Below are 9,476 nucleotides of genomic sequence, written 5' to 3'. Positions count from 1 at the left end.
CATGTGATCCAATTTTCAAAACCCTAGTTTATAACATGCCAAATCATTCGAACCTAGACCCTAACCCATTGGACCAAACCCTATGCAATCTTCTAAGGACCATGTTCGAGCCCTTAACAAGCTGATGGACTAGACCTAGCAACCCAAGCATGCACAGCCCATCAAGGCGTGCGCCCTAAGCCATGCGCGACCCCAAGCTTCCACCTACAGACCCAGGACTTGCACCAGCCTTCCCTCAAGCCATCTAGGACCATGGATCAGCGCTCTCAAGACCCCTAGACATTACCCAAACACAGCCCACGGCCTGCTCCTTCCTAGCCCTCAAAACCGAATCCCTAGTTTGTTGTAACCCAAATTTTCGTTCAGTTTATTTCCTTACTTGTCCAGCCCTTAGCCACGCCTCTATTGGCTTTTTAACAAAATGAAAAACTTCCCTTCTGGAAACCCTAACATGCCAGCCCCTTTGTGCATCAAAGACGTGAATTTAAAAGCATGGAAACTCGTTTTTTAACATGTTTATGCCAGTATCATATTTTTCCTGCAATCATCTTTTACTATTTATTAAAGTTAGGCATCTTAGAATAACTATATGGTGTCTTGGTCTGTTTTTTAAACTACCTAAAATACCCTCACTTTATCTCTGAACGTTTTATAAAATTTCAACCGACAACTTAACTTCTTCTCTCCCAATTCCCTAACGAAAGAGATACTAAAACTTCTACTAAAATTTTTCCCTCACAATTACACTGCTCTCCTCCACTTTGCATTCAAAACCGCTGCAGGTTTCCTCACACAGGAACACCTCCTCTCCCAAATTTCTATCACACGACGCATTCTCTTCTAATGCAATTCTTCAGTCACGCGACGGTAAGAACTTTTTTTTTTTGGTTTCTTAATTTTGCGCACGCATTTCAGATAGAGGTTTTGTGTTGTTTTAATAGAATAAAATAGCATGTTATTGGTTCAGTTATTTGAATGATGTTAAGTGCCTTTTTTTGTCCCGTTTTCCCCAATAAACATTGTAATCGATACTAACAGTTTTGACATAAATCAATTTGCGCACCAATTGTTTGACATAATGTGTGAACATGGTGCTCTAAATCTCAAATAATTCATCCATATGTTCAACATTCATAAAGGACAAAGGAATTAATTTAGGTATATCTCTCTCCATCTTGCACGTGAGCCCTCTTCTAATCTTCTCCTATCGAGTTTGTCCAGGAACTCGCCATGGAAGAAATCCGAGCAAACTCATTCAAATGGATGAAGAAAGATTATTGTTCTCACAACAAATTTATACATTATTGTTAAAAAGCATATCGACAATTTTCCTAGATTTTGTGGAGAATGGAATCTGGAATTGAACATCATCAAACCTTGGGTTTTTTTTGGTAAATGCAAGTGCAATAAGCAAATTAATTTTACTTATATTTGTATCACATGGCATAAAATATTTATGTGCATTTGATGTTTATGTGCATTTGTTACTTTTGTTTTTAGACGACCTTCGGACTTCGAGATAAGAATTGATGCAAAAACAATAGACATTAAAAGCCATATTGAACAGAGTGTCACCCTCCGATTTAGCCAGTATGCTGCTGTGGTTTTATCAGTAATCATGGCTGGTTGCCATGTACTTTTTGTGGATCCTGTTATAAATGGTGGTTAACTTTGCTATCCTCCAATGACTCAATGGAGGAGCTAGGATTATGAAGTTGGGGAGAGGTCCAAAGCTTTAACTTTCACAAGTCTGGTACACTATAATTTACGATTAGTACCTTTACAATTTACAAGTGATCAAATTTGTTGAGATTATTATTTGTTACTGATGTTTTCTTTTGTCACCCTTACCCAATATCTCCATGTTATTTTATTCTGGTATTGGAATTCAGTAGTTGTGACAGGCAAATCAGAAACATTATGAACGGTCAAATGTATTGACAAGTTAATGGCGGATATACGAAGAGGAAAATATGTTTGATGTGAAGATATACACGAGTTTGATTCACGATTATCGTCTCTTTATTTTTTTATATATTTTTTCTCCCTAAAAACTTACACGTTTAATTCATATGGATATGTAGTCTGGATTATATATATATATATATATATATATATATATATATATATATATATATATATATATATATATATATATCAATGGACATCATTTGTATGATTTTTTTTTAGTGATTCTTTTGTTGATTTAGATGATCCAATTTCCGAATTTTTCTCTGAATGATTCAATATCGAATTCGTATTTTATCTCATATATTTTTGGTAAAGAATGACAAATAGAGCAATAACATGAGCTCCGAAAAATAATATAATTTACTATAATATGTTGTTCGAAAAATAATTAAACTAAATTATCACCTTATAATTTTTTGATATATATATATATATATATATATATATATATATATATATATATATATATGTAAGATATTTATTGAATTATAATTAAAAATAAGTGTCTTAGAAAATTTTCTCCAACAGCTTTCTTTAGATAACTCGGTTGATATATGGCTCTGCTCATTGAAGAGCAATGAGGTTTTATAGAATCATTTTACTTATGGTGGATGATATTATGTTGGGGGAAGAAAGTAGTTAACTAAATGCACAGAATAATGTAATTTGGTGGGTATCTTTTCACTTTATTTTTTGATCTCCTTCAGTTCTAAATTGAATCATTTAGATTCATTTTCAAAAGTTTTATTCTGATTAAATTTTTTTACTTATGAGTTTTAATGCAGATGGTTCCTAAAACGGATAATTTGTGGTTTGCTTAATTTTTATGACTAAGGGTGACATTCTGTTCGATAATTGATGTTAGTTTTACATTCATTTTTATCTTTTTCATATCTTGAAATGCAAATTTATGCTCGATGAATAACACATTGTTTCTTTTCCAACATCATTTCTTTTTTGTATGGTAAAGATAATTTGAAGTTTTATATAATTGTAATTTAATCATCAAATTTTATTTGCACCATTATTCATTGCCCTTCAATGTTTGATAAAATGTTAAAAATATTCTGTTTGAATCATTGGTAGTGTCTTTGTCAATTTCAGTATAATGGTATCACATTCGACTTTTTGTTTCTTTTTGCATTGTGTTGATTTATATTTTATAGTTTTCAAGTGTCAAGGATTGATCAAACCAAAGATAGACCATAGCAAGGAAGAAAAGAACAAGAATAAGAGAAAAATTATATGGTGATACATTAGTTAATTTTGTAATTGTTTGTGTTAACTTTACATTCCGCCACTATCGCTACAATTTGTATTCTTCATCTTTGTCTAGTGATCAACTTACAATATTTCGGTTTTTTTGGCAAATAAAAGGAGTTTGTCAATGTCTACTTTATTTGCTGTGTATTTAGCGAAATACTTGCAGTAGTTTACATTTTGTTCTATCATATCAATTTTGTATAGCACGCTTTAATAGATTGTTCTATTTATTTTGTATGTTTATGTTTTACTTGGGTATGATTCAATAAAATGAATATTTTTTTATTACGCTAGACCAGACAAGGTTTAGCTTATGCACAAAATGCTTAAAGATAACTACAACTTTAATTGTTTTTTGTTTAATTTATTAGCTGAAGGTAGAAAACAAATTTTAGGTTTTTATATTCAATAAATTTTAGTTTGATGATATTTTCATATTTTTGGACAATCTTTTGACTATTTGTTTACTTCTTTTACATGTTGAAGTTTATCATTATTTCATATGAGATGATATTACTGTTTCAGAAGAATATTATTTTTTATGATCAACACTTATATCATGTGAGGTAACAAATTGAGTTTGGTGTCATGGAATTGTAATATCCTGAATGTTTAATATATTAGTCTCATATATTCATGACACACGCAAAGCGTGTGCCTCGGTGGCTAGTGTATATATACACTTAGTATGGTATGAAAGATGAGTGAAGAAAGATTAAGGCGTACCTTTATAATTTGAGATACAAAAAACGTTGGGGAGAATCCATGCTTCGTTTTTCCTCAAAGTTCAAGTGAATTTGCCTAAACAAAAAACATGTGTGTGTTTGCACTCGGCTGCCATCGGAGACTGAACTGGCCAGCTATCATTTTCAATATCCTCTAGAACATGCTTCAGTCCTCCAAACAAGTTGTGCCGCTCAGCTATCTTCTGAAGAACAAAGGTTTGGTGGATGACTCTTCTGAAAAGTCATCCAAATACAAAGTCTTCACTGCCAAGAATGTTCAGCCACAAAAGACAAAACTGGACATCTCCCCTGAGCAGTTTTGAAAATAAAAAAGGAGTTGGGATGCAGGCAGCTCCCAAAACTTGAAAGAAGACAAAAGACTTCGCTAAGTAAACTAAAACAATCAAAAGGAAATTGATTGTAGGTGAAATTGAAACTGAATCAGAGAAAACCCCTTCTATGAAAATTTTGAAAAAGCCAAGAACTCAGAAAACCAAACCATCAGCTGCTTTGGAAACCATCCCGACTGAAAGATTGAGGCAAACTGGAGTTGAACAGCCTATCGGTGCCATACCAATCAGGGCAGTTCCAGTTGCATCATAAACTGAAAGTATGTTACCGCCTCCAACTGCTCCATAAAAGAAGATTATCACCAAATCTGGTGTTAAACAAATACAAGTTGGAGTGAAAGCACCACTGATCACTATCACCGGCCCAACTACACTACCTTTTGTCAGACCCAAGGGAGTGGAGATACGTGAAAAGGTGGATTCAACAATGTCAGGACTGAGTATTTCACATGTCCTCACTGACCCGAAAGGTAAGGGCAAGATGATTGAAGAGCCCAGACCGACCAACCCGATTCAGACTCACATCGACTTAATATGGGAAGAGGTAAATGAGTTTTTGAATTGAAGTTGAAAACATAAAATGAATGGGTTGTATTCAAAGCTTTCTATATATAAGGATCGACCTTATATAGAAAACAACGATCATTATTATCAAGCAACACATTCTTCCAACGCTATTTTTGAGCAATAAAAAAACTGCTCGTTATTTTCAAAGCTCAACATACGGAAAAACAGCGCACTCGTTATAGCAATTATCAGATCATCTGATATCATATTTTGCTGCTGTTTCGTTATCTCTTCACAAGCTATACAATTTACTACATCTTGTTTAAAAGAGTCTGTAATCTGAAAAAGAGTCTTTTCCAGAACTATGTTGTGTTTGTTCTATTGTGTTGTGAGACTAAGAGTTTCAGTAGTCTAAGGGTAATTCCTATTGAAGTGGGTGTGTACAAGAGTTGTGCTGTAAAAACCAAAGTCTTTTATTGATGCCTTCTAGAAACAGAAGAAGGGGAGACGTAGAAAATTTCATCTTCGAACTTCCAGAAAAAACCACTCTCTACTGCCTTTTTTGTTGTTTTCACCCCATACCTTCAAATCATTTCCGCACTTATTAGTGATATGCTTGATATTTATTCGAACAAGATTAGCTATAATTTCTAATAGGATTCTAGCACCCTTTGCAAACATGTTCAACAAAGGAACGAGTTTATTCACCCCCTCTAAACTCTATATCGATCCCCAACAAATTTAAAGTGGATGCCTTGATTTATTATATATGAATAGATCATAATATTAATTTCTTGGTACCATTTAAATGTTATTTTTGTTTTACCAACCATTTAAAGTGGGAACCTTGATTTAGTGTTTACAAATAATACTTGACAACATTTATAATTTGGTATATATACTTATAAGATAATAATATATAACATAATATAAATATAATTATTTAATATATTGGAACCATTTTGTTAAGTGGATTTCAATAATATTCATTAGTGTTAACTTTATTAAAATACCAAGAGTAGATCCTTTAATTTCAACTACATAAATTAAAATTTGAACAATTAAAAATTACCAATTAAATATTCAAAAAATTAAAAGAAAAAAACAAAAACAAAACAAAAAGTTATTGTAGTGGACTTGTAATTACCTGAACTTCCCTGTGAATACGATATCGGACTCATCGAATATACTACTTGTGGACAACCTACTCTTGAGAGTGCAACAATCAAAGTCGAATCAAGTTTTTGGCGTCGTTGTCGGGGAAGTATAATTTAATTTAAAGTCTATTTAATTTTGTTTATTGTTTGTTTTTATTTCTTTGAATTTTTATAGCTTTTGTGTGTTTTTCTTTTGCATTTGCATGAGCATTTGGGTGCGTACACTTAGTGGTCGACTCATTCGAAATAACCCTTTAGTTTCACAAAACATGGCGGAAGAACCCATCCAAGAAAATGAAGATAAAATTCAATCTCAACATGATCATGACAGACGAAGAATACTTAGAGATTACATGAATCCTACACGTACTAGTGCACTTTCATGTCTAGTTTTTCCACCTGATGCATCTCATTTCAATTATAAGCCTTGTATTTTCCAACTTTTACCCAACTTTCATGGCTTAGATTCTGAAAATCCATGCATGTAATTACGAGAGTTTTAAGAAGTGTGCAACACATATAATATTCTAAATTGTAGCATGAACACCATTCGACTTAAGTTTTTTCCTTTTTCTTTAAAAGATAAATCTAAAACTTGGCTACAAAATCTTATCGGGATCCATTCGAATTTGGGATGAATTGAATCAACAATTTTTGAAAAAGTTTTTTCCATTTCATAGAAAAAATTCTTTCAAAAGGAAAATAATCACTTTCACTCAAAAACAAGGAGAAAAGTTTTATCAGTGTTGGGATAGAGACAAAGAATTTCTTAATATTTGTCCACATCATGGTTTTGAAATTTGGAGAGTTGTTTCTCAAGACGAACCACCTATATTAGAGGAAAAATATGAGAACAAAGACGAACCACCCATATTGGAGTTAAAACCTTTGCCAGAAGAATTGAAGTATGTATTTCTTGGAGAAGATGAAACATATCCAGTGTTAATTCTTTCAAACTAGCAAGTGATCAAGAAGGTAAATTAGTTTATATGCTTAAAAGACATAAAAATACAATTGGTTGGACACTAAAAGATCTCAAGGGCATTAATCCACTAATTTGCACTCACAAAATTCACTTAGAAGAAAATGCTAAAGCATCTCAACAACTACAAAGAAGATTAAATCCACACATGAAAGATGTTGTGAAAACTGAAGTTCTCAAACTACTTGATGTTGGAACTATCTACCATATTTTTGATAGTAAGTGGGTGAGCCCAACACAAGTAGTTCCAAAAAAATTTGGATCATAGTGATTAAAAATGAAAGACGTGAATTATTAACAAGTTGAGTCCTGTCTAATTGGTGGATGTGTATTGATTATAGAAAATTAAATACGCCACTACAAAATATCATTTTTCCTTACCATTTTTGGATCAAATTTTAGAAAGAGTAGCAGGTCATCCCTACTACTGTTTTCTTGACGGATATTCGGGCTATTTTCAAATTCCCATTGCACTCGAAGATCAAGATAAAACTACATTCACATGTCATTTTGGAACATTTGCATTCAGAGGATGTCATTTATATTATGCAATGCCCCAACAACATTTCAAAGATGTATGCTAAGCATTTTTAGTGACATGGTTGAAAATTGTTTGGATATTTTCATGTATGATTTAACTGTTTTTGAGAATACATTTGATAATTGTTTTGAAAATTTGGAAAAAGTTTTAAAAAGATACGAGGAAAAATGTCTTATTTTAAATTGGGAAAAATGTAATTTTCATGATTAATTCTGAGATTGTTTTGGGACATGTCGTGTCATCTCATGGAATTGAAGTTGATAAAGCAAAAGTTGATGTAATTGCCAATTTACCCCCTCCAAAAACCATTAAAGAAATTCGCTCAATTTTGGGACATGCTGGATTTTATAGAAGGTTTACAAAGGACTTTAGTTTAATCTCTAAACCTATTTTAACCTCTTCACAAAAGACACTGTATTTGAGTGAACTCATGAATGTCAAAATGGTTTTGATAAAATCATTCGACATTTAACATCAGCTCATATCATGCAACCTCCTGATTGGTCTTTATTATTTTAAATCATGTGCGACGCGAGAGATACTGCAGTCGGTGTAGTACTAGGTGAAATAAGAAACGGTAAGCCTTATGTGATATATTATGCTAGTAGAACTTTAAACAATGCTCAAATGAATTACTCCACAACTGAAAAGAACTACTTGCTGTAATATTTGCATCACATAAATTTTGTTCTTATTTGATTGGATCAACAACTATTGTGTTTATTGATAATTCTGCTATTATATATTTATTGACAAAACATGATGCAAAGCCACGACCGATACTATGGATTTTTTTGCTCCAAAAATTGAAATTGTGACCAAATATAAAAAAGTAATCGAGAATGTCGTAGCCGATCATTTATCGAGAATAATAACATGATCCTCCTGTGAAATGACACCAATTAACGATAATTTTCCTGATGAACATCTATTTTCAGTTACTACTACACCTTTGTTTGCTAACATAGTAAATTTTCTTGTGAAAGGAAAAGTGCTACTGCAATGGAGTTCCCAAGATAAAATAAATTTTTGAATAGGGGATGATCCGTATCTGTTCAAGTATTGTCCAGATCAAATTTTCGACGTTGCATACCCAACAATGAGGTAAGTAGTGTAATTAAATTTTGTCATTCAGAAGCATGTGGAGGACATTTATCTTCAAAGAAAACAGCTGAAAAAATCTTGCAGTGTGGATTTTATTGGCCCACTTTATTTAAAGATACCAACGAAATCTGGAAGATATGTGAAATTGTCAAAAATTGGGTGAATTTTCAAAAAACAACATGATGCATTTGAAACCTATCATTGAAATTGAAATCTTTTACTGTTGGGGAATTGATTTTATGGGACCTTTTCCACCGTCATTTGGATACTTGAATATATTAGTTGCTGTTGATTATGTTTCCAATGTTAGAGTAGCTGCACGTCGAGCCAAGTGTTGGCCGAGTGTACACAATGAAACTCTATGTATAAACAGTCGTTATTTTAATAATATTTGAAATAATTGTTTTGGCACTTCTTTATCTGTATACACGTGCTAGTTGCATAGATAAAGTCCTTGAATATACAAATCGTAGAAAGAATATGAGATTCTCATATGATGAGTATCATGAAACTCATATTTGGAGTACTGTATATTCTAAACAATTCCTAGTCGATTCAGCCGCTGCTAAGAAGGATATAGGCTGCTCGAGTTCGATACTAGTATCTGCGATGTGAGTACCATGTTTCATTGGTAGGGGACATTGTGATCTCCGAACATGCAGATAGGTGCTTCTTGTAGAGTGCACTGAACAACCTTCCATAAAGGACTTTCCAAGTGGTTCTCACTTATCGAGTGGAAACGTCCTAGTTTATGGTTGTACACCATTAGTCCTTATGACCCGGGACAACATTGAGACTTTATATGCTAGCATTGCACTTTGACTTGTTTACCGACTCTCAAGGGGTCATCAGGTGGCAAGGTTGGATGTACTGTCG

General features: G+C 32.9%; 1 long non-coding RNA gene across 1 annotated transcript; it reads left to right on the top strand.

Annotated features, from left to right (window-relative positions):
* Nucleotides 1–625: 625 nt before the first annotated feature.
* On the top strand, nucleotides 626–1,954 carry LOC140840446 (uncharacterized). Its single transcript, XR_012119983.1, has 2 exons — nucleotides 626–867; nucleotides 1,501–1,954. It is a non-coding gene; the product is annotated as an uncharacterized lncRNA (long non-coding RNA).
* The last annotated feature ends 7,522 nt before the right edge of the window (nucleotides 1,955–9,476 follow it).

Source organism: Primulina eburnea, chromosome 9 (genome assembly GCF_022965805.1).
Source record: "Primulina eburnea isolate SZY01 chromosome 9, ASM2296580v1, whole genome shotgun sequence".
Classification (NCBI taxonomy): domain Eukaryota; kingdom Viridiplantae; phylum Streptophyta; class Magnoliopsida; order Lamiales; family Gesneriaceae; genus Primulina; species Primulina eburnea.
The sequence above is the reverse complement of the archived record's forward strand: the minus strand, read 5'-3'. Positions and strand labels throughout refer to the sequence as shown.